Raw genomic sequence first — 25,321 nt, forward strand, 5'->3', positions numbered from 1 at the left:
GGAAATAGACTGGAGCCAAGACTTGGAAAGGAGCACCCATCCCACATCTGGACAGACCAATCCGTCCTTCCTCACATGCATTTGCATGGTCATGTAGGCCTGTGCACACCCTGCTGCTGAGGCTTGTCTCAGCTCTTAGCTTGTGTCATCACTGTAAATGACACCTGGAAGACAAGTGGCACACCAGAGCCCTGGTGGTGTTACTTTTGCAGGAAAGGGAGAAGAACCATGTATCACCCAGGGAGCTTAGTAGTTATGATACCTTGCAATTCCATGAACACTTTCTCAGTTACAAGGTTTCACTAGACAAAGTTTGCCTGAAAGTATAGTCTATTTTGTAATCTTTATCATTTGTATAGGAGTCCTGTTGTTCATAGTAAGTATCAATAGATATTGCTTGGATGGATAAATGAGGTTAGTCTAGATTAACATTTTGTTGGCAAAGGTAAGCTCATTTGTTTTACAAGGTCAAATGTGTCCAAGTATGAATTTCTCAAAGACGATCCATTACTTTCCATAACCCTTCTCTCATATGATAACATTTAGTGTCCTGTAGGGATAGTATTAATTTGTTTGTCATGGGAATGCCAAGTACAATTGCCGCAACAAGAACAAGCAACCCAGCCGAGCACATTCTGTGTTCTCTAACGAAAGAACACCAAGCCCAGCACAGAAAGCCACTGTCTAAAGATTCAGCTGAAAATTCCTGTAGAACAATCGGTGCTCACTGGCAAATTTTCCAAATTACTAGAATGGTTTTGGAAACCAGACCAGAGACAACATTTATATATAAAACTCCGCCAGGCTCTCACACAAGCTTTTAACATCACCCTCCATATTTGAGACAGATGAAAGGGTAATTAGAGGCCTGTGGAAAATATGAGTGGTGGGGTTACAGATTCTTTCTCGCTTCTCACGTATCCCACATTCTAGAGGGAAGGAAAGCGCTTGCGTAATGCCATGGTGGTGTTGGATGACTATTGTTCCCATGTTCTACTAATCACCTCAGGCAGGTCCGGTGAAGATTCAGGCTCTTCAGCCAAGGGAACCACGGAAGTCACAAGAACCTCACCCCACCATCCCTCTCAAGTATCTAACCTGGACCGAAGACCAAACATACACACGTCCAAAAACCCAGGTCCCTCTCTTCCAAACCAATGATGTGCTTAACAGGAAAAAGGAAAGGAAAGGAAATTAAACAAAAACAGGTTTCCAAATGTACCATAGTTACTGGCCAACTTAAAGTCCCCCAAAATGTTAATACCCATGATTGTATCCTGGGTAAAGGATCATCTGAAATAGAAGCCACGTTAGGCCAAGATATTCCTTGAAAGGGAATCCCAGCCTCGAACCAAGTAGCTACAACCTGCTTTGCAGCAGGATAGAAAACCACACCCCTTACAGGCCATCAATCCATCAAACCAAAACCCTATTGCCATGCCTACTCCCCAGCTCAGGGCCGAGAGGAACAGGAGGCATGCAACTCCATCCCCAAATGTGTCCTGAATTCCTCTACGGAAACTTCCCATTTGAGTACTTTATGAACCATGCCTCCAAACCAGTGCGGAACTCCAGAACATGAGCTGACCTTTTGTTTATGTATTTATCTTCCTGGCAAGCCTGCTTTCTCGGGGCCAATAGTATATCATCTATCTGTCCCTTTGTTACTTTGTCATCTATTTACTCCTCTGGAGCCTGGGTGATTAGCATCTTTTATTTACTCCTATTACTTGAAGAATACCCAGCTTTTCTGGCCCACGTTGCCTTGGTTTCTAGTTTTGGTCAATTTAATGTAAGCCAGCATTATCTGAGAAGATAGATTCTCAGTTGAGAAAACGCCTCTGTAAGACTGGCCTGTAAGCAACTCTACCATTCATTTTCTTGATCGGCAATTGGTGTGGGAGGGCCAAGCCCACCTCTGAGCTAGTGGTCTTTCTTGTGGGCTGAGTAAGCCATGCGAAGCACTCCACCAGGCAGCACTTTTCTATAGTCTCTGCTTCAGTTCCTGCCTCCAGGCTCTAGCTTTGAGTGCCTGTCCTGATTTCTCTCAGTGATAAGAGTGTGATCTGAGAGTTATAGGCTGAAATAGTCTCTTTGCTCCCCGAGTTGCTTTTGGCCATATGTTTTCTGACAGGAATAGAAACTCTAAAATGCATGCTGTATCGGTTTGGATAAGAATGTCTACATAGACTCATATGTTTGGATGCTTAGTCTTTAGGAGGTGACACTACTTAAAAAAGCATTCGAGGGTGTAACCTTGTCAGAGGAAGGAGTGTCACTAGGGGATAGGCTTTGAGGTTTCAAAAGACAGTGCTAGAACCAGTGTCTGTCTCTGTCTGCATGTCTCTGCCTGTCTCTGTCTTTGTCTGTCTTTGTCTCTTTCTCCTTTCTTCCTCTCCCTCTCCCTCCCTCTTTTGTCTCCCTCCTCTCTCTTCCCCTCTCCTTCCCTCCCTCTCTCCCTCCTTTCTCTGCCTACAGCTCTCAACAACTTTTCTAGCACCACCATGCATCCTAATCCTCCAAAACTGAAAGCCAGTCCCCTAGTCAAATGTTTCCCTTTATGAGTGTCACCTTGGCCTTGTCATCTCTTCACAGCAATAGAACACTGAACAGACACATGCGTACAAAGCTTTAATGTCTATTGTTCCTAACATCTTTGCATCAGTAACTTATACATTCTCCTGTAAATGTATGTAAACACAGAGAATTCACTCACATTAAGCTCAAGACTGACAATGAGAATTAGGTGTCAGACACGAACTTTGAGCAAAGGAAAGTGGGAGGGATTCGGTGTTTAATTCTCTTAAGTTTGTCATAACGACAAATGTACAATAGAAATAACAAATTGTATCTGAAACATTGTCTGGGTTTTGAAGTGTGAAAGACCATAAAATCCTACAACTTGTTCTGGTTGTTTATTGACTAAACTCCAAGAGGAAAAATGTGCTGTATTTAAATTTTATTTAAATTTCTCCTTAAGGTAGCTGGGAATTTCCTTTTAGATATTCAAATTACTTATTTAGATTATTGTTCTTTCTTTGTCCTCTTAAAGAGTCACCTATGGTATCTTTTTTTTTTTTTTTGGTCTTTTTTTCGGAGCTGGGGACCGAACCCAGGGCCTTGTGCTTCCTAGGCAAGCGCTCTACCACTGAGCTAAATCCCCAGCCCCCTATGGTATCTTTATGGAACGGACGGATGCTTCATCTTAGAGTATGGTAGTCCTTACATGATTTGTCACCTTTGAACTGTCCATTCTTCTATTCATTCAACAAATAGGTTCAGGCACCGATGTAGCAGGACTTAACCCCTAATGAATCAAGGTTACAAGGGACCAATCAGTGGGCGAGTAGGCAGGACTTCCGAATCAGGAAGAGGAAGAAGGGAGGCAGGGAAAGGATGGCCCTTTTGGACAGCAGGAGCAAGGGAGGCAGACAGAGCGTAGGGAGCCAGAGGCTGTGAGTTTGAGTGGCAGATCCACCAGTACCCGACACTTGAGGATTTTTAACAGATTTGTTTACAAAATTAGGATGCTAGGTTCTGGGCCAGCGATTGTGTTACCTGTTGATTCTAAACTAAGATCGTGTGGTGTTTTCCTTCACACATCGACTCCAGTGGGTTCCAGAAAAAAGGTACTACAGCAGAGTGCAAGTACCGAGCAAGAGTGCACCCCAGCCAGCCACGGGAATTTGGAAGCATGGGGCTGGGAGCGTGGGGCTTGCTTGACAATAGCCTGCCATGGGCATTTCGTGAGCGGGAAGGAGAGAGCGTTTTCAGAGCTCAGAGTCAGAGTCTGCCGGACTGAGAGCAGGTCGAGCTGGTGCTAGCCGGCGATAGTGTGGGATGCTTTTTTAGATTTACGCAACCCACCTATAGCGTGAAAGTTGTGTCACGTGCTCAGAGGGAATATTTAAGTTCTGTAGGAATTGTATGCTTCTGAGGCACAGAGACTACTAAAGAAAAGTGTAGATCCATAAGGCAGGCTGGGAGGATCACACTGGAAGGACAAAGACTGCTTCAACTGTTCAGAGAAATACTTTCAAGTAGAGGAAAAAGGTTTTGTAAATGTCATTTTGAAGGTAAAGGAGTAAGCGTACACGCATATGTACTGAATGGGTGTATATAAAGCATGCATTGCTCTTTTAAAAGATGGATTGTCATTTCTCACACAGACTAGAAGTACCCCAAGGACAAGGAGCAGTTCTATACACAACAGATTTTTTTTCTCGAATAAATATAGTACCTGGAATGTGTTCAATAAATGTTTATTGAGTGAATAACTATTAATAATGGATTTGGTCACGAAGAAAATTCCAGGCAGTGGCCACAGACAGTCGTTGATTGTAGGCAGATTCTTTTGATTCCATAGTTTGGCAAATACAGAGGCCTTCAGCTATGAAAAGTAAAGCAATCTGTTTCTTACTCCATTTTTAAGTTTATTTGAAACAAACTTTCTTGTCTCCTCTGACTGTCCTGCTCCATGAACTTCTGGACATGACTGCACATGCTGAGAGATAACAAGGCTTCCTCAAGGTACAGATTTCCTTTTCTCACCGTTTCTCCAGCAGCTTCCCAGCTGACTGGGGGCTTCCTTTGCAACTCCTCAGAAATGTAGGAGTGCTTCCCCAGGGCTGTGCTGAGGAGTAGCCGCAGTTGAGAAAGTGTTAGGAGAGGTTTTGATGAAAGCCCCCATGGGCCTACAAGGTATTAATGCAACAGAATGTTTAGAAAATCAGCTTGGCTCCATTCTTGAGACTGGCAAGGCTCTGTTTTGAAGTGACTGCTGTGCTGTCCTCCCATGGGTCACAGTACTGCTCAGATGGGACCAGTCTGAGTAGGAAGAGACTGGAAAGAAACCCTGGAGGCTGCTCACTTCAGCCTGTGTTATGGGGGTGGGGGGCACACCAATGTGGTAAATATCTAAATGAAAAGTGAGATTCAAAGAGCCTGGGGGCAGATAAAAGAAGAGTGACCGACTCTCCTTTTATGGCCTATTAGGACTGAACTGTACGCCCCCCCCCCCCCATGCTTTTCTCTCAGCCTTGTTTATAGATGTTAAACGACAATGAGGACTCTTTTATTGTTAAAAAGGTTCTTAATGGAAAATTCATTTGATCACATTTGAGAGGTGATTAAAGTTAGGTCAAACCTTGTGATCTCAAAGTCATTTTAATTAAAGATCCTAATGTTTGTCCCACAAATGTGGAGTGTCAGAGAATAGTGTTTTCTTTAGAACTCTTAATAAAGTCATATTAACCATACCTTACATCCAATGACATTTGGAGCTCTGCGTGTTCACATTATGAGCTATTGGATACGCACAGTGCCCTAGGAAGGTCATAAACCCAATATATTAATCCCCATATTACAGATAAAGCAATAAATTCAGTATGAAAAGGCAGATGAAAGTAACCCCTGGACTTTCTGTCTTAATGGTGGCCTGACTTGAAATGGGAAATTCATGTGTGGGGAGAAAGAATAAAACAGACTCACGGGAATCTGCTTTGCTGATTTCAGACTTGGTAATTTGTGATAGAGATGACGAACACGTTCTTTCACTCAGTCCTGCTCTCAACACACACACACACACACACACACACACACACACACACACGCAGAGAGAGAGAGAGAGAGAGAGATGCTCACATAGACACACAGACACACAGACACACAGACACACAGGCATACACACACAGAGACACAGAGAGAGAGAGAGAGAGAGAGAGAGAGAGACATACAGAGAGAGAGAGGCATGCTCACATAGACACACACACACACACACACACACACACACACAGAAGCGTGATCATTCCTTACTACAAAGGAGTCCCTCCTAATCAGAGCAAAACAAAGCGATGAGACCTGCTATGAAGAAGGTGAAGCAGGTGCTGTGTGAAGCTCTATTTTAGGGCCTTTAGAAACTGTCTGGCATTTACTGCTCAGTACAGCAGTAGACAAATGGCACTGGGCTCTGCTGCCCGTGCACATGCTGCAGACACTCCATGGGAATGGGAGTTTGGAGTGTTTGAAGTGAGTCACCAGGGCGTAAGCTCACAAGTGGAAAGAGCCTGTATGTTTTGAGTACATCAAGCACTCGTCAAGTGTTTACAAGAGTGACTGCCAAGATCCTCCTGCACTGTGCAGTTGGAATCCAATGATTACATCCTGAGAGAACCACCCAAGGACGTCCAGCTAAGAACTTCTTAACCCATGGTCCCGGTCTGAGCCCCCACTGTTAGAAAAAAAAGATATATCAGTAGTGTAACCGTGATAGTCATAGTGAACTATGTACATGTATGTGTTGTCTGTAACCCAAAGAATCAAATGGCCCTCATCTAAACTTAAATTGTTTACATATGGATTTAATGTGAACTCATTTCAACTGGTGACACAAAAATTATACATATTCACAGGGCACCATGTATTGCTGCAATGTATGTGTACATCATGTAAGTTTAAAGCAGGGTAAACATCCTATCTCCTTAAATGCATGTCATTTCTATCTATTTGCTTAAGAACAAGCTGTGTTATATGGACACAATTCCTTACAAGGTTTTGTGCAATCCTGCCATTAGCTGCCTCCTAGGGGATTTCTCACACTGCTATGGTGCCACTCAAACACTCTTCTCCTTCCTCTCTATCCCACTTTTAAAAATGTTAATTGATTTGCTCCATGAAATCCCCTGTAAAATGGCCAGATGTTGTAAGAGAATCTTGATAGTATGGGAATTCAGCAGGAGACGCCAACAGTGCAAAACGCTCCTCAGGTTTCTCCAGCTTTCAGCTGAAAAATTCGAAGGTTCCTGCTTTGCCCGGATTAAATCAAATCTCCTGGACTTCACTGGTAGTGTCTAAAGAGAAGAAAACCTACCCACCACTTACACCTGCCACTAAACATATTAAGCAAGCGGAGGTTTGTAAACACAGAAACTACCCCAGATGGTCAGCCAAGAGATGTAGGTTCATCCTGAGCTCCATGGCTGTCCAGCTCTGTGACCCTGGACCAGGCACACACTGTAAGTCTCACTCTCAGCTATCTAGATGGATGTCTGACATGGTGAGCATTCTTCCAATGTTATGCATTGTGCTTGGACCAATAGAGTCTAGCAGGGATAGGGATGTGTGACCAAGGGTAGACGGAAAGCAGTGAGTGACCACACAGGATGCAGAGATGAGGATCTAGCAGGCCTTCTGTCACTCAGGGGAGTTACTATGTATGTGCTAACAGTGTGTCATCAGTGGGATGTTTTATGCCTAAACCATCAGATCTTCAATACAGGATAAATTGTCTTGGAAAGTAAGACTGGCTAAGGAACCAAATAGGAGTTGCCACCAAACATCAGATGAGACCCAGGGAGTCTGAGTTTAAAACATGGAGACTGAAGATCTTGAAGACAATCCTCGAAATGTTAAAAACTTCATGACAGGGGAAAAGAAAGAGGCTGAGAAAGCCGAGGTATCTAGTTTGATAGAGTAATTACATTTAGACCCTTTTTTCTTAATTAGACATGCATTAGAGTCACCTGAAGGACTCACTGTGGCAATCACTAGGGTCCACTTTTAGTGGACAGGGTCTAGAGACCTGCATTCCCACCGGAGACAACCACTGCTGCTCTGGAGACCACACGAAGAGAAGCCCCGAGGTAAGACTCATGAAGGTCAGGGGTCATCTAAAGATAAGTAAGCTGATAGGTCTCCTTCTAAGTGCATTAGGAATGTGTGGTTTGAGGAACCCATGGGACATGTACTTCATCTCTTTTGTCTTTATCACGCCATGAATGAATGTTAAATAAATCCAGCTGACAATGATCAAAAGACAAATTGGAGTAAGTGCCCATGAATTCTGTCTTGGCCATGAGTGGCTTCAGAGGATTGATGGTACTACCCATATTTAGAAATTCCTGGGAAGAGAGAGATAGCTTGGTGGTTAACAGTGTGTGCTGTTCTTGCAATGGACCAGAGTTTGGTTCCTAGCATCCTCATTGAGAAGAAGACAATGGCTTCTAGCTCCAGCTCAGGAGATCTGATGCCCGCTTCTGGCCTCACCTGTGTGCACACACACATGCCAGCATATATACCTAAATAAAATTTTAAAAGACTCTGTAATAATTTAAGTGGTAAGTACAGTCCATACAGATGAGAACATGTGTGTTTACTTAAGAGTACTGAAACAACATTGAAGGAGAACCCGTGGGGAATATCAAAGGATTTCTGTACATAGACAGAAGCTGAACTAGGTAGTCTCTAACTGCCTTTATGAACTTATTCTATTACAAAGCTGTGACATAGGTGGGGATGAGAGCACCCATAGATTCATGTGAAGGTGAAGTGAGGGGTGCAATGCTTGAATGGACTACAGAACCCGCTAAAGCTTATTCCAAAGTGGGAGAGGACAGCATAACAAAAAATACAAGCACTAAGACACTGTGGGGGGAGATTCATGAGCCAAGACATTGTCACTCACACACACACACACACACACACACACACACACACACACACACACACCACTTTTGTACACAGCCAGACACTCTCTTCTGGATTCTTCTTCATTAATCAGAAGTTAATTCACCTTTATGATGAAACAGAGCTCTTGTTTGTCAGCATGCCACGTATAGCCAAAAGACCCCAATTCCAGCTTCAGATGCATCAGAAAAGGCACGTATATTCCTACACTGGCACAGATCTCACAAAGGAGCACTCAGGCAAGAAAGCATCTTATACCTTGGCAGCATTCTGCCAAAAAATGTTTCAGCAGTGGAGGAACTTGATGCCCTGATAGTGACAGGACATGGCTCTCTCAAGTTAGAAGACACTTTTACCTCTGTGACTGGGTTAGAAAGCCCTTTGAAATACACAAAGGACTTAAAAAAATAGGAGTGCAGGGCCTCAGGGAGTCCTGCTAGTTTAAATAACACATGAAAAGTATTTATGAGCTCTTTTTTATGAGGTGGTCAAAGAAAAGACCATCCAGCATGTAACATAAGACTGGGCTGGAGAAGAAAACATTTTCAAACCGCATTGGAGAGTTAAGCACGAATGGAATTTTATTCCAGTCTCTGTTGCTTATTTAAATTAATGGTGTTTTCAGATGGGGCCTAAATGATAATGCAGATCAAGGCAAGGCTTGCCAGGAAGAAAATAGTCTATTATGCAAAGAATGTTTCTAGGTAATGTTGAATTCATGTGAAATATATAGGTTTAGCAGAAAGGGACTTCCTGGAAGGGGTAGGTGGTTGTAATATGCCCGTTTGTTTTGAATCCTGCGAGCTGATCATTTTTCTCAAGTCAGGCCTTTGGCATGACTCTGTGTTCAGCAAATGGAGCGCTTGTCTATGGCCGACATGGATCAAACCATTGTACACTGAGAAGCTCACCAGGCTGGAGTGTACGGTGTGAGGGGCTCCAGGAAGTCCTTATGTCACTTCTCAAGTATAAAACTGACCTTTCTGCAGAGCACGTGCCTGAGCTCTCTTCCAAAGTGGTGCGGGTCTGAGCTAATGCCCCCATTCTCCTTCCTGGACCTTTCTGTGACAAAGAACATGACCCGATAAGCCGCAGCTGGCAAAGGTTATGGGCTACTGGGGCAGCCACAAAGTAGAACAGAGATAACCGGCCCCTGGAGGCACCAAATCGAGGCCGTTGGCCCCATTAATCCGTGTGTTGTAACGAGCAGCTGCCCTGTGAGTTGTACAGTAACAAATTACCAGTAACGCGTTCTCGGACCGGTAGCTGACTGGGTCCTACAGCTGTATCAAGAGTATGAATGTAGTCAGTCAATGAAGGAATGCTACCTGCTCCAGCCCCTCACTTACGTGTCCCACAAATACTGACTGAGCCCCTGACTATACACCAGACTGCCCTAGGATGTAACCAAACTTCCATAATTTCCCATAGAACTGTTTTTGAAGACTACAAACACAAACACAAATTTCCAGTTAGTCATTCGTTTCTGGATCTGAAAAAAAATATCCGTTCCATTTAATAATTTAAAATAAGACCCATCAGGTTCCTAACCAGCATTCCTCTGCTGAAAACCTTAGTTCCAAGTCTAGAAACACCAAGCCAAGTTACATATCTTATAAATCCCATACTTACTGAAGGTACCACTGAGTTCAACTTAGAGAAGGAAACGGAATCTTAGTTCATCATCTTTATATCTACACAATAGCTTTAAAATAGTAGGGAGGTAAAGAGACCGGAAATCAGAATTGAGGAAACTTGGTTTTCAGCAAATTCAGTCCAACTATTAAATCACTTCTCATTCCCCTTTCTAGAACCAAACCAAATGAGTATAAAATTCCCTTTAAACCTCCACTTCCTTTTTCGCTTGCTCATCTGCCTTCCTCACCCCAGACTTTTGGTTTGTGGTGGACGGGACAGCTATGAAAATGATGGATGTTCACCACCATCTGCCTTCTGCCCACTTAGAAGCCAGTGCGCAGTGCAGCTTGGCGCGCGCGCGCACACACACACACACACACACACACACACACACACACACACACACACACACCTCCCACTCCTCTTGTGCTTGCCCTTCTCTTCCTGGTCCTCCGGCTCTCCTAGACAGATGAAATAGTAGTTACCAGCAGGAGGGAGCTTCATCCTGCAACTGCCTCTAGGCAAGGCCACTGGATACTTGAGAAGGAGGTGTCTCCATTCAGAACCTGTGAAGTGTGACAGGAGGTAAATGATTACCTCCTCCCCCAAGGGGGTAGAAGTAGGGGCAGCGTTAGTGTTGCTGTTGTTGTTGTCATTGTTGTTGCTGTTGTTGTTTTAAAGAAGGTAGAGGCAAAAGTGTGTTTTGCTTTAGTGAAGAGGTACTCAGGTACCAAGGAGATGGCCCTGACATTTCAGTTTGGAAAGTGCAAATCTTGCAAGCATGAGGACTTGAGTTCAATTCCCAGACCCCATGTAAGAAAGCCAGACATGGTGACACACATCAGTACAAGCAAGGCTGGGACAAATAAATTCACTAAAGCAGAGTAAAGTTCTGAATACACTCTGTCACATCATATACACATGAAATACGAACAAGAGTGCAGACCCCATTTTATTTGTAGTGGGTCTTAGCAACTAGCGGGACAATTCATTCCAAGATTCACTAGTCCGATGATGGGAAGGGGTTTTCCAGCCATATTTGAAATGCAAATGCTTTTTTATTATACTTGACCTAACTCACAGCTTGGCAAATGCTTTTTTTTTGCAAATTTCCAGTGTGTTTGTTTTCTTCCTCTACAACAAAAAGGTCAATACCTCACAGTTGCTTGATTAACTGGAGGTCACTCTACTAGACTGCTTGAATTCTTCATTTTCTTTTTAACAGCAGAATCCAAATGCTGCCTCAGTTTCCCTGAGAATACAGTGGATTACCTAGTTCTCACTCTATTCAGATTTTTAAAGAGGCTTAGAGGCTCATGAAATTTAATGATGTTTCCCGTGAGGCCTCTCAAGTGTCCTCATAGGGAAGTGACAAATACTACTTATGCAGTCAAGCTTCCAGCAGTATCAATTTGCAATCGCTGTGACTATGAAAAACACAGAGTTGCTCTTGGCTCATCTGAGAACTAAGTCTGAAATCATATTTTTTACATACAGTTTTCCACTTATAGATATTTCATAAATGAAAGAATTCCAGTCCCTATTCTTAGCTACTGATGGGCCATAATTTAGATACCATCTTCACATACTGCAGACTGCTTGTAACATGTCTCTTCTGCATGAAGGTTTTGGTAGATGCTAGGTTTTACAGGATGTGTGCTTTCTGAGGCATCCAGAGACCTCTGAAAATAGAACTACCCTTGACTTTTCTATATTTTCAAATTTTGTAATTTTGTAAGGGACTTTTCTAATTTTAAAAAAGACACATTAACCTGTCATTTAATCACACACAATGGTTTTCAAATTCCTACTTTGGAAGAAGCACCACTCTAGATCCTGGGACCGTTTGTCTTGTAGAAAAAGTGATTGCACTCTTAATGTGTTAGCATTTTCTCAAGATCTCACCACACTTTAGTACACCCAAAAGAATTACTGGATGCCTGCAACTGGCAAGTGTCCTTTTGTACTGCTCCAATCTACACTAGACTTACTGACACACATGGCATAGGGGGACTCATCCTCATGCCTTCTAAGGCATATTAATGTACAGCCCAAATGACATTGTGATGTGCTATTGGAAGTGTCAGATTTGAAGATGGAGTGTGGACATGCAAAACCATGCTGAAGGGTGTTGACTTCAGTTGATGTCTTCACAGCACATTTTTACACTCCCAGAAATCCATTCCCCAAGCACACTCTAGTTGTAGTGTAGCAAGTTGTCTTAAGACCAATGGTCATTTATTATGCTAATGACATCCACAAACATATCTTAAAATGATAGAGAGTTTAAGGCCGATATTTAATGATTTTAGTTAAATCTCACCTGTTAAGTTTGGAGAGATGAAGAATAATATAAGAAATACTGATCTGAAATGTGGCTGTAATCACGTTGGCCTGACCTCTAGTCTCAGCTACATAGTTCAGTGCCTCAGCATTTCCTACCAGTTTCCTAATCACTATCTCAGCTGGAGAAGAATTTTAATCCAGTAATGTGGCTACTCTGGCAAAGTATCAAATCTAAAGACCTAGGTATGTGTGATCTGGGAGAAATACAGACATGTCCTTAGGCCATAACTTTAAGCTAGTTTATAAAATAACGCAGTTATGTTTGAAAGTGATGTCTAGCTGAGGGGCAGAAAAAGTGATGAATCAGAGAAAGATTTGACAGAATGAGGTAGGATACACCCACCTCTCATGAGAACAGCACAAGAAATAGAAGTTGTTTAAAAGCAGCTCATGCAGAGTCAGTCAGTGCAGCGAGTACAGTACAGTGGAGCTGAGTTTGTTCATGAGTTCATGCAGCTCAGTGCAGGTCAGCAGGGGCAGTTGAATCTAGAGAATAAGAAGGAGACAAAAGATTAGAAAGAATTGCTATAGTTAGTTTGAGGCCAAGCAGAGCAATTCAGTGAGAAGCTAAGAGAAGCCAGATTGTATCAATCAGCTTAGCGAGGAGTTTGACCCAGAATAGTTGAGTTTAACTAGCCAGCCAGAGTTCAGAAAGAAGTAAACACGGTGAGCTTATTTAGCAGTAAGTCTCCAAAATGAAAATTACATCTGGTGAATAAAACAACTTTGACACTCAGCAAACTGAAAGATACATATATAAGAAAACATCATAGTGAAACTGCCTTTTTTTAATCATAAAGTTCTAATTATGAGTATATATGGGAGGTTATATGAGTGTATGAGTATAGGTACTAGCAGAGTTCAGATACAGGTGTTAGAACTATTGAAATTTGATTTATGGGTGGTTGTTAACCATCTGCTACTTGAGGCCCTTTGCAAGAGCAATATTTATTCATTCTTAATTGCTGAGTCATCTCTCCAATACCAAACCCAATCATTTTAGCAAGTAATATATGCTAATAAAATAATTCATATAAATGTATAGAAGGTAGCATGTATAGAAATGTAATAATAACTTAGCAAACAATATTACATTTTTAATCCAAATTATACCACTCTTCTGTTATTAAAAGTAATTTCTAGACTTAAGAGAAACTTTTTAATTTGTTGACCATTCATAAATATATATTAAACATATATATTATATATATGGCATATGTATGTATATATATATATATATATATATATATATATATATATATATATATAATGTCCCCGCCAGCAGGGACCCAGTTATTCAGGGTCCCGAAGAGGCTTTCTACCTGTGGGCCAAATGCGAGTGAAGAGAAGAAGGAGACCAAGCAAAAGTTCTGTTGTCAAGATATTGGGGTGAACGTTACAGCTTTTAAGGCTTTCAGGTAGGGGGAGTGTCCTTTGTGAAACACGAAGAATGGAGGGATGAGGGTATAGGCAGTGATAGCTGGAGGCAAAGAAGTCAGGTGGTAGATGATGAGGTCAGGCGGTAGATGATGAGGTCAGGTGGTGGAGACACTGGGTGTTGACTCAGGAGATAACTGGTATCTACTCGAGCTGAGGTATCCCTTGAATGTTATCTTCCTGTGCCGTAAATTCATGGGAGAGGCTTTTGTCCAACAATCTTAAGACTTATGGCAGTCATATTAGGGGTGAATATCTGTGGCCAAACAGCCTAGAGTCACCTAGCCACTTTGAGCCATGCAGTCAAAAAGCGGCCAGGCCCAAATCTAATACGGCTCCATATATATATATATATATTGAATTTGGTCACTTTCAACCCCCTTCTCTTTCTTTCATCCTCCTTTCACTCCCATTGAAACTCTTCTTTCCAATAAAACAAACATCATTTTAAGGTCTTTTTAAAAACTCCCACTAAGTTTAATTATGGTTGCTTATATGAGCATGAGTTGAAATTATTCACTGGAACAAGGGAACAAGGGCAACTTATCAGTGGCTACACCACTGCAGAGAATGATATGGCATCCTCCAGTACCCATGAACTGCCATAGTCCCTCAGTGAGGGGTAAGCCTCAGAACCCCTCTCACTCACATGATGAACTGCCAATGGGTTTAGTCTTGTGCAGGATTTGTACAGTTACCCCCAGCTCTTCAATGACTCGAGTCAATATTAGCTGTATTGAAGAGAATAATGACTGCATTATATGTTATAGCATTACCCTCTGACTTTTATATTAAACCCCTCTTCACTGAGCCATGAAGGAGACTACATAGATGTCTAGTGTAGGGCTCGGCACTCTACATCTCTCCGTATTCTGCTTATTATCTTCACTTTGGCCAATTATTAAGTCTTTGTATTAACTGCCACTCACTGCCAAATGAAGCTTCTATGATGAAGGCTGCAAGGTTCACTATCTGTTGGAACTTTATGCTTAGAAGGTGGTTTGTCCATTTAGCAGAACAACAGCTATAACCCCTTCCCCGAGACTTCTGACCTCCCAGCTACATACTACTAGCCAGGTTTCCAGAATTAGGCATGGATGCCTAATGCCTAGGGGTTGCTCTCAAGTCTATAGATTCCTATTTTGATGACTAACTTGAAAAAATCATGTGAGATAAACTGCAAGAAAAGAGTGAGCTATGTTACATAACATGTTTTTAAAGACCTCACATGCAATGCTCATACCCTCAGGCTATCCTAAATCACTTTTTTTAGAAAGACGTGGCTATCTGTGTGGCTAAGTAAAATTGTAGCTTAGTTGTGTTAGAAGTCTGTCCCTTCCTCACTTACTAGAGCAAAGAACATGTATCCTCATACATGGCTGGGAAGTAACATGGCATATCTGGGCCAGAGGTCTGTAGTTTGTAGTAATAGGAGAGTCTGCATGGTGAGTGCATGCTGTGGTCGAATTTGTGTGAAAGGTGTTGGCCCAACAGGCACAATGAGCCTCAGGTTCTGTATTGTTCCAATCTTTTAACCTTAAATTGGGCATGTTGTTAGATGAAACGTTGAGTTGATTGCTTACCGCGTATGCTTGAGAAATAAAAAGATTGTTTTATACTTCCTATGTTTGTCCAGAATGTTGTTAAAAGACAGGATTCCAATCTCACAGTCAGAAAACGTGGGTTTAGGGTGGCGGTTATAATACTGTGACTATATTTCTCAAACCATAAATTGACATGTGGTCTGACAAGCATAAAGTGTACTTCTGGAGACAGTGGGATAGAATATTTGAAATCAGAACTGGAAAATTTGGGACATATGAAGGCTATAAATAGTGGGCAGAGACTGGGTTGTTTCCAGCAGAGCTCAATTCCTACTAAGAACCACATAATTAGCCAGCCCCCAGTTGTCATACATATAAATACTGGTGCATACAAGGAGCAATTTAAACCAGCATGGTAAACAAGCAATGTGTGTGCCAGCAGCCTGCTTGGCACACATGCCTCTTGTTCTCAGAATTCTGCCAATCCATGTGCAGGATAAAGCTGCTCTTGAGCCACTGACAATGCAGCTGGGAAACATAGCAGCCATTAAGAGCTAACTATACACATCCAGTAAGGTATGTCCATTGATGAGAAGTGGTAGGTTTTAATTGGCATCTCCTCCTTCATGCAAAAGGAAGGGGAACTTATTTTACCCATCGAATTTTCAAATGCACGTGCTTTTTCTCTGGTGGGAGACTTTATTCTAATCAATGGTTCCAGAACAATACTCAGATTAGAACAGGAGAGGTCGTGCAGGGACATAGCATTGGACAGCAGAGGTGGCAAGTAGTCACAGGATACAAGCTTTACACAGAGCCCCCTGCAGGAAGTTATATAATTTAAAAATATTGACACTATTGTTAAGAGTAAAGGGCATTACCATTGAGAATTATAGTAAGGACCAGGCAGTGACTTTTCCAACATAGAATGGCAGTGAAGAAAGACTGTGTAGAAAAGTACAATTCCACTGATGATCACTAGTCATAACTGGATCATACCAGATGTCTATTCTCTCCATGTCTTTCCAGCCACCATGGCCATCTTAGCCTTTCCATTTAGTACATGAAAGTGAAAAGCCAATAAGAGAAATATGCCCAGCTTCAGGGACTTTAATGTAGAGTCCCAAATTAAATCTGCATCTTTTAACTCCAGGCTCCTGACTCTGCATACAGATGATACAGGTACCAATACAGATACACATGATACAGATACACATGAGATAGATACAAATATACATGCTACAGATGCAGATTATATAAATACACATACACATGACACAGACACACATGACACAGACACACATGACACAGACACACATGACACAGACACACATAATACAGACACACATGATACAGATACACATAATACAGACACACATGACACAGATACACATAATACAGATACACATGACACAGATACAAATACTCATGATACAGACACAGATACACATGATACAGATACAGATACAGCAGGAGAAAGTATTTCCAGAAAGACTAGAAGAGAAGTTCTTCTCCCAGGACAATTCCTTCTCACAACATAGGTCTCACAACCACTGGAGGGTGTTCTAGAAGAAGCTGAGATAGCTGGGCCCCATGCTAGATTTTCTGATTTAGAAACTTGATCTTAGTCTGAGGCTTTTGTATCCTGAAGACACTTCACCCACAGTGGTAAATCCATTCACACTGCCTGCTAGGAACTTTTTGACAAACACTTGTAGCTAAACCAATTTCTTCTCCTTCCTTCCTATAAAGGAACCAGGAATTAACAACTATTGCTTCTTTTTAGCATGTGTTGTTTTCTCAGTAATAACCCACCTCTGAAGATCATTAACAAGTGGCCCGAGAGCCCCAGTTCTTTAATGTTTTGGGAATTCTCCAAAACATTTCGAGATTTTTATACAACTCTAAATTGATTCTTTGGTATTTTATATTGGGTACTCACTCTTCGCCAGGGCTGATGTCTAGGTGCTATATTCTTGGTAATTATAGTAAATAAAACCAGGTTAAAAAGCCCTCTTCAGGTCTCAGCATGAGCAAATAATCAATGCCGAGGGGAAAGCCACAGAGAAGACGTAGGTGTAGTTATATAAGCACTATGCAAAGACTGTGCAAACATAGCCAAGTGGCTTTTGGCAAACAAAATATGTAAACTTAAATGTATAGCAGATATACTTAACTTTAAACATAAATATACATTTCTATACATTACTCAATATAGGAAAGCAGAAGAGACAAGAAAAATAGGTAAGTCCATTTCCAAAATCTTCATTTGAAAATGTTTGGTGTTACTGACATGGAAATGAATATGAAAAGAAATACAGACATATTCAAGTTTCATGTTCCTGAATAACCTGGATCTCAGAAGTTACCTATGACTTCATGCCTCAAATGTACCTGAAGAATGTCATTTGAGATGTTAGCCTAGTTTGTGGACTTGGTCCTAGAAAAGAATATGGTAACTGGCGAACAACAGCTGATGTATGGATATGCCTGTTGTCCATTAAGAGACCTAAGTAGCATCTTGTCAGCTTCCTCACAGGATCTAAGGTGCTATGCTACTAAATAAATTCCTTTTTTATGTTCTGACATTTAGAGGTCAACACTATGACTAAGAAAACACTGCCAAAGGATCATGATAGTCAAGTAATATGACATAAGCAAAAATGACTGCTCATTCTTCACCAGGACTTGTATATGTATGTGTGGGTACATTGCCTTGTGTTTTAAGGTGGTGGAACATTGGCCTGGAGATACCCAATTACACCAGGCTGCCTGGTAAGCGAGCTCTAGGTATCCACTTGCCTCCACCTTCCCAGCGCTAGGATGACAAGTACACAGCACCACCTCGTGCTTCCTGTGTGGGACCTGGGCACAGACTTCAGGCCCGCACCCTTGAGCTTTGTTATCTGAGCTCTCTCACCAGCCCCAGTGTCCAAAGTTTCAAAAGAGAGAGGGAGGGAGGGATACAGAGACAGAGACAGAACTGCAAAATTCGAAAATAAAGGAATGTAAGATTCTCCTACTGAATAAAGTAATGAGAAATACACAGAGTTTCACTTGCTGACCATAACCTATTTCCTATTTCTGCTGATCAGAGAGGCATGGAAAAGACTTGGCTTCAATGCCCCAAGTTCCCAACCTGAAAAAGTAGGGAGGAGAAAGAAGGGGGCTGTGGGTAGATGAGAGACACCACATCTGTACAATACTTATGCTCTAATTGCAAACTACCCACAGTTGTTACATTCTGTTTCATGTCCTTTATATGAGTCAGATGCGGAATTCCCTGTGGTAGTGGTTGCTTTAACTGCCTAGAAACTTGAAGGCAACTTAGAACTAAAAGGAAACGAAAGAAATTGGCTTTAAGAATTAAATGTTTTGAATAGGTCCCTTCTTAATTGGTTCTGTGGAGGAAGGGAGCGGAGTCTATCATCATTGGAGGGCTTACAAGTGCATCTAATCACAAGCATGTGTGACACCAACAGTGAAGGCTAGATGTGCAATTAAATGCCGAATTACACTCAAGGAGGCCCTGCATTCTGGTCTGTGTGACTTTACCCTCAGGAAAACATACAGTAGCCTCCTGAGTCGAGAATCAGTTCCTTAAAACAAGTAAGTACCCTGCAAATACAAATAACTGTGCTTGCAAATATAAGTGCAATTTCAAGGTCAAATTGTGATGCTAGGCCTTCACATGCTGCCTATCTCTCCAGACCTCGGTATCAACTCACAGGAGCTTATTAACATGATCCCCTTGTCAGTCCGGAGCTCCATGAAAAGGGTCAGGTTTATTAACCTGAGAGATAGCTGAGGGAGAATCAACCTTCATGTTTCTTCAGCAGATCTGTCTTTATTCCTCAAGTAAATGATTGAAAACTTTCCTTAGCTATTTCCCTAGAGTGTGGAGGTTGGTGATGTAGGCAATGAGAAAGGGCAGATAGGCACTCTTTCTTTAATTTTTCTCTTTCCAATGCAAGTCTTGGCCATTGCATGGAAATTTCAAGATACCAAGATACCAAGATAGATCCATGGCTAGGATCCCATAGAACATCTTCAGAAAATAGCATGTGGTAAGGTATTTGGAAGTCACACATTTTTGTCAAAAAATGTTATACTATCCTTCTAAATTTCATAAGTAATTGTTAAGTTAGTATCTCAGTGTTGAGATAGACTGATGAGAGATTCACATGGCAGCAGCTACATAGCCTGACAGGGCAGCCAAGAAGGGCAGGTACCAGCAGTGAACAAGAGGAAGAAGTCATGCTGGAGACCGGCTGTGTACACTTTCCTGAAGTTATCTGAGGAAGAACAGAGTCATGGACTTCAGTGCCATTAGACAATCCTACATCTAGGCTTCACTGAGGGCTTTGCAAAGGATTTATGAGAGTAAGCCAGGAGAAAAAGTAGAAAAGAGATCAAACAGAATCCATGGTAGCAACCATGGATGTGGTACTTAGCAGGCAAACATTAGGGAGAGCATGGGGAAGCAGAACCGGAAATAGTAAATACAGGGAAACAAAGATGCCCCTCAGCACAGCTTCCGGTTCTCAGCTCTCACCCTGAACCACTCAGTAGGTTCCTGGTGATCTCATACAGCATTTCCTCTTCCTTATGGATACGCATTTCAGAGTAATCAAAAAAAAAAAATGCAGCCATTTGCCCATTCATGTCAAGGCTTAAAGATTGCTTTCAATGAGTAGTAATTGCAGTGACTAATTGAATTCAACACTTTGCTTTGATGGCTGTTACTCTTGTAAAGATCATGTAAGGTGGGGATATCATCCAGGCATTTTCCCCAAATGACTTGAGTAGCTTTCATATTCTCAGGCAAATTTATCCTGTTTCGATCAGTTGGATCTCTCCAAACCCTTTCATTTCTTATGGTCAATAGAAATGATATGAAGTTTAATTAAATAGGTCCAGATTCACTCTGGGGTTCACCCTTGTATTCTGGCCCCATCTCTCAGAAAGTTTCATCACATTAAAATTCTACTTTACAGTGTTGAATGATAAAAAGTTACCCTTTAAACAACACCTTCCTCAGAATACCCCTGTACCATTAACATACACAGCATAGGTGGCTTTTCTCTTAGATTTCCAAGGAGCCCTAGGATATTCTACCATGGCCCATGACATCAAATGGGTTAGACAACTGTTTGGAAGCTAGAATTCTTCTCTTGTTCACTCAATATTTAAAATACAGGAACTCTGACTTCTCCCGCTCTAGTATTGTTTACAGAATTCACATATTTAACCAATGGGAAAGAACACAGAACGGCTTGCTGGGGCAGATATTCAAATGTCTACTATTTTTCTTAAGATTATTTTAATCCATTCACCTTCTGCTGGCCACAAACTCCTGAAAGAGGAATAGTAGGAGCTCCATCAACCACTGGACTGGACTATTTCTGTAGCTGGTCCACTGTTGATGCTTAATCTTCGTTTTCAGCATGACTGGATTAAGGAATGCCTAAGCAATTGGCCAAGTATACCTCTGGGTGTATCTGTGATGGCATTTCCAGAAACAGATTGTACCTCATCAATGGATTGTTCCCTTAAGAGATTCATAATATTATGGCTTTGTTACAAAGAAGTGGGAAGATAGGAGGCCACACTAGGCTGAGGGACTAGGTCACCAGAGAAGTGTTCTTATAGCTTGTGGTAGTTTCAATACGCTTGGCCCAGTGAGTGGCATTATTAGGAGTTGTGACCTTGTTGGAATAGGTGTGGCCTTGTTGGAGGAAGTGTGTCACTGTGGAGGTGGGCTTTGAGTCTTTTCCTGGCTACCTTTTGGTCAAGATGTAGAATTCTCAGTTCCCTTTCCAACACTATGTCTACCTGAATGATGGCATGATTCCAGCCTTGATGATAATGGAGTGAACCTCTGAAACTGTAAGCCAGTCCCCCAATTAAATGTTTTCCTTTATAAGAGGTACCTTGGTCATAGAGTCTCTTCACAGCAATGGAGTGCCTCTTCCTCCTTTTACCCATCTACTAGAAAATGAGTTAGCAATCCCTGTACACTCTGACTTCCTTGACATCTTGTCCAAGTACATCAGACTAAGGGACAAGAGTTTGTATCCTTTGAACACAAGAACAAGAATACATTGTCCCAACCTCTACTCACTCAGCCAAGTCTTTTGTCACAGCTCTGGAATGAGTGACTAACATGGACAGCCAGAACAGACACGTCTCTCTTCTCCTGAAGGTTCTTATGAGCTACGCACAACTCTGCTTTGTATCCCGCACCCCTCAAAGCCCACGGCAACTTCTCTTTTCCCAGTGTTGTGCCAGCGCCACTGTTTACATGCTTCAGAGCACAGTCCTTTAAACAGGACTGCTTCATCTTGTGAGCGCATTTTCCCAGGCATCTACTAGATACCATGGCCCCCATCATTACTTCATTTTGTGGTTCTAACTAGGAGCACCCCAAAGGAGCAATTTAGAAATTAGTGGCTGTGGCTTTAAGGGTCTCACAATAATTAGGTGCATTACTGGCCTTGGTGAGAAGAGTGACAGATACTTGTCCTCTGTGGTGTCTGGGCCAGTGCTGCACAGCAGATAATTGCCTCTTACCCTGCAGAACTTTCAGATGTCTGGCTTTATTTCATGTAGAAGAAAAACTTACACACACTTATGAAAAAGTGTACCAGCTTCCTACTGTGTGCTAAGTTCTTCTTTTGGGGATTCGGGATAAGTAATGTTCTCTGCTATCTGGGATTTATAAAAACATACTTAAATTTCCTGGGCATGGAATCTAACTTGATTTTTAACAGACAATAGTTCTGTGCTGTCTGAATAGCCAGTGTTTTCCTAAAATGCAGCCACCATGCAAATCAAGGGAATATGGTGATTTTTATTCTGAGAGGTTCCAAGAATTGCTCGCTGTATCAGAAAGCCACATCTATAACCTATAACAGCCACACCACTAGTGCAATGTGTCTCTCTAATCCTTATGGATAGCTGTCACACCGAGAGGTCCTGAGGACTACTAACATGTTTTCCACTTCTGTGTTCTCCTCACATAGTCATGTCTATGCAGTTATATTCAGAAACAGCTATTGTAAATATCTGTCAGCCCCAGATGCTTTTCAGTATAATTTTATACTATTTCTTGTTTCTAGTATGTGTGAGGCCAGTTGTATTATCCATGAATCTCATTTTAAGATAGAAAGTGGATATAAAATTGTTTTTCAAACAAAGAGGGATTCCTTTACTGAGAAATTACAGATCAATTGCTTAATTAAATACCCAAGATGCTAGTCTTCAGTAATGATGTCCCCACAATGGCTAGTAAATTCTGAAGAAAGTAGGAGCTGTTTTAAATTCCCTACTTTATAAACTTTGGGTCATTCAGATTAGTGAATTTGAGGAATACTCTCTCCAGGAATACTCTCACCACAAAAATAAAAAGTAGAATTTGAATATCATCCCTCTGTCAGATGTAGAGTTGGAAGTGATCTAGGCTGCCATTTTGTCCTACTGATGATGTCCTTTGGCTTACAGCAAATGTTCTGTTCAGGAAGTTGTCTACTTTACCAAAGTGCTCAAGGCTATTTCCCACTTTCTCTTGTATTAGACATAGTGTGACTAGTTTTATGTTAAGGTCTTTGATCTACTTGGACTTGAGTTTTGTGCACAGTGACACACACACACCACAGTTACTGTGATTTCAAGCTTACTTCCTGAAAATCTCACACATTTCTACTTTGATGGAATAAATAATAAAAATATACTCACTGATGACTTATTACTTGTAAAATCAAAGAGCCCACAATAACCCCTAAGCTGTTTAGGAAGTTTCAAGACTTCATAGATACACGTGATAAACTAAACAGCCCTCTACTCTGCTCTGATAGACATAGAACTACTGGATTAGGTGGAGAACCCTAGCCCCCTGGAAGACACAGAGCAGTCTGGCAGGAAAAGGAAACCACAGTGTAAAATAGCAGCCTTGCCCCTGATGCTTGTTACCTGGCCTCCTGGGAAAGTTTCTTTCTATATCAGTCAGGGCTCAACCAGAGAAGAGAACAAGCAATAGAAGTGTGGTCATAGCGGCTGGCAAGGCAGTCTGAAATGCAGACCTTTGGGAAGTGCAAGCTGGAGACCAGGGCTCAAACTAAGCATGTCCACAGGAGGGATTTCTTCCTTTTAGGAAAGTCACAGATCTGACTGAATCATGCTGGTAGGGCTCAAATATGTCTCCCAAAGTTGTGTGGTGCAAAAGGAATTCCTAATGCCTTGCTATTAGAAAGTGGAATCCAACAAGAGGTGGTGAGGTCATGAAGGATCTACTCTTGAGAACAGACAAATGCTCTTATCAAGATGGTGCATGGATTACCACAAGTAAATTTTTATCAAATGCCAGTATGGCTTCCTCTTACTTTCCTGTTCAGTGGACCTTTCACCTTCCTGTGTGATGACCCATGCCAAGGCCTTGGACAGTTGTTGCCGTCTTGATGCTGATGGGCCAACCCTCCACAACTGAGAAACAGTTTTCTTTCTTTTTATGAATTACTCAGTCTGTGATGTTATATTAAAACCATACAGCATAGGCAAAGACATAAGTCCACTCAGATTGTGGACAACAATCTCCCTTATTAAAGGTAACTGACTGCACTATGCATATCCATGAATACCTTTGAAGCAACATACAGATGTTTGGCTGAGTCCCTGGGGACTGCACCCTAAGCCAACAATGCCAAGAACAACCCACTGTTCTTGGCCTATCATGCATCTCCTTAAAGCAAACTTTTTCCAAATAAGGACAATAATAAAACCACACTCCCGCCTTCGACTTGGGTAAAATTCATGCATTTCCTATTATATCCTTGCTTCCATTCCGTGACACAAAATTCACTTCTATTAATAAAATTTAACTGGAAATTGAGGTGAAAACAACAGTGTTTCCATATGAGTACTGATGATGGAATAAGGGATACTCTGTAAGTATTACAATACTGTCCTCACCTGTGACAATAACAAGGCCCCTTGGACATCGTCCCTACTGGAACTACAGGTCACCAGCAGCCATAACATTGGCATCATTACCAAGAAGAAGCTGATAATAGTGTCAGGGTGAGGACTGTGACTCAAAAGAGAACAATTATCAGGTTTCAAGGAATAGAATAAGAATTAAGAAATGAATGTAGAAGTGAGTCTGTTAAAACAGGAATTACTAATAATCTATAAACAATTAGCCTTACCGCTTATAAAGGAAAGTTATCTCTGTAATGACTACAGAAGACCACAGCCAATCGATATACACAGTTGTGGAGCCCAACCCCTGTGGATACATCTACCACATGTCTACCCTAAGGCCCAAGTGAAAGCAGAAAGATCGTAGGAGCCAGAGGAGAAGGGAGTTTGCTCAGAGTGTGTCTTCTAGTAACATCAGAACTACACCCATAAAGTCTCATCACCCCAAAGGGGAGTTGAACAAGAATGATACAGTAGACCTGCCAAACTGCACAGGGCACAGCCCACACAGTCCTCAATCCTACACAAAGAACTATAGGCAACTGAGGAAAGCTGGGAATGGAAGAGGTGGTGGTACCTAGAGGACAGCACACTTGTTGGTTGTGCCAAATGGTCAGCCCTAAAGGCCATCCACACAAGTAACACTGAATGGCCTCAACTGGTTACACATACTCACACTCTAACCACTGATGGGGAAAGAGGTCATGAACGTGTGTGTGTGTGTGTGTGTGTGTGTGTGAGAGAGAGAGAGAGAGAGAGAGAGAGAGAGAGAGAGAGAGAGAGAGAGAGAGAGAGGCGGGTGGGGGGTGGGGAGTTATGTATGAAGTAGCCTGGAAGAAAGGGAACAAAGAAACTTAGCAAATAAAACACAAACTCAAAAGTAGACAAAATGGGGGGGGGGTGCGGTTAGAAAGTGG

The 25,321-nt window shown here is 41.9% G+C and overlaps 1 long non-coding RNA gene across 5 annotated transcripts in view; it reads right to left on the bottom strand.

The window, feature by feature from the left end:
• Nucleotides 1-25,321, bottom strand: part of LOC120102805 (uncharacterized) — a 99,183-nt gene that overhangs the window by 72,354 nt on the left and 1,508 nt on the right. For 3 of the 5 annotated variants that reach the window (XR_005504559.1, XR_005504558.2, XR_010066814.1), the window contains exon 3: nt 12,791-12,933. The exons of 1 other annotated variant lie outside the window; for it this stretch is intronic. This is a non-coding gene — a long non-coding RNA (uncharacterized LOC120102805). Of the gene's footprint in view, nt 1-2,398; nt 10,668-12,790; nt 12,934-25,321 lie in introns of those variants that run through there. One more of the 5 variants, XR_005504560.2, reaches the window with a different exon arrangement.

This window comes from Rattus norvegicus, chromosome 5 (genome assembly GCF_036323735.1).
Source record: "Rattus norvegicus strain BN/NHsdMcwi chromosome 5, GRCr8, whole genome shotgun sequence".
Classification (NCBI taxonomy): domain Eukaryota; kingdom Metazoa; phylum Chordata; class Mammalia; order Rodentia; family Muridae; genus Rattus; species Rattus norvegicus.